Source organism: Echinops telfairi, unplaced genomic scaffold (genome assembly GCF_000313985.2).
Source record: "Echinops telfairi isolate 266 unplaced genomic scaffold, ASM31398v2 ScPeMD7_5592;HRSCAF=6446, whole genome shotgun sequence".
In the NCBI taxonomy this organism is placed as follows: domain Eukaryota; kingdom Metazoa; phylum Chordata; class Mammalia; order Afrosoricida; family Tenrecidae; genus Echinops; species Echinops telfairi.
Genome location: NW_022109491.1, coordinates 21,878,104 through 21,879,671, shown reverse-complemented (window position 1 = coordinate 21,879,671; position 1,568 = coordinate 21,878,104).

Sequence of the window (1,568 nt, the reverse complement as noted above, 5' to 3'; positions counted from 1 at the left end):
GCCATCTCCCTCAGGGCAAGAAATAATATCCTTTACTTGTTTTGTATAATAACAATTCACATTAGAAAAACATTTAGCTATGGAAAGAACTTTTGGTTTTGATTTCTGTGCTGAAGCCAGAGGATATACTTTAGTTGCTAAAGTGGGAAGTTTTTCAAGAGTCAAAGGCAACAGAGGCAAATACTGTTATGTACACAACCCTGCGAGAGTGGTGATCTACAAGTACACCGGATGTCTGGATCGGCATGCAGGCTGAACAGGTGTGAGAGGAAGAGTACACCCAGGAAGACATGGCATGTTTGACAAAGGATACTTCTATGTGTATTTACTTTTGCTGCACATATTTCTATGAATATGAAGAAGTACAGGGGGCAAAGTTATGAAAACTTATTAAACATAACCAGACACCTTAAGGAAACTAGTTGCTGGGACGCATAACCAGTCTCAGGGGACACCAAGGTCAATAAGTAAACATAATTCACAGAGAGAATGTTCTATATCTTATTTTGGGGAGTCCTGAAAGCTCCTGAATAGTCATTTAAAGTGCAACTGCTGGTTGCTTCCTGTCTGGAGGAAAGAAGCACAATGAAACTAAACACACACAGGAACAAGTACTTCAGTGGACTGGTGGACCATGCAGATGTGTCTCAAGACCAGAACTGTATGGTGCCTGGCTACTACGACCAACTGTTTTGAAAAGGATCACACGACAGAGTGGGAGAAAAATGTGGAAGAGACCTCCAAATCCTAATAGCTCAGGCTTACTTTAAGATCAAAGAGGCAGCATTTACCCAAGGACAAAATTCAGAGGATTGGTCTAACAGGTTTTGCATCAACTTTGCCGAGTCAGGATTCTCATGGTTTGTAATCTACCTGACCTAACCTAGCACAATGTATTAACAGTGAATCCGTTTAAGTCTCTATAATGGTATATATTTAGGGTGGAATGCAATTCCCTACTCAAGATCACAGCCCTGATACAACCAAATGGAAGGTCATGTCCATGGAAAGGGTGGGACCTGCTTTCAACATAAATGTGCACTGTGGAAAAGCTTGCTGGCCTTTCATTGGGTTTGGATACTGCATCTAGCTCAACCTCTAGTTCTTTTACTTGAGCCAGTGGCCTGCCAAATTGCATGTCAATCCTGGGAGTCATCAGTGGCCTGCCATCTGACCTGCCAACCCTGGGCTCATTTATAATGACAGTCACAAGCCTGACCTGCTGACCTTAGATTTATTAGCCTCAGCAGCTACCAGCCTATAGTCTTCCTGCTACTTTTAGATTCATCAGTACCCACAGCTACAAGAGTCAGGAGAAATCTCCATCTTAACACCTGACCCATGGACTTGGAACTTACATGTTTCTACAACTGTGTGAGTTGTTTTATCTAAATTTGTTTATGTATATAAAACTCATTACTATCAAGCTGATGCCAACTCACAGCAACCCTATAGGACAGGGTAGAACTGCCCCTGTGAGTTTCCGAGACTGTTTACACTTTACAAGATTATAAAGCCCTGTCTTTCCCCTGAGGAGTGGCTGGTGGTTTCAAACTGTTGACCTTGTA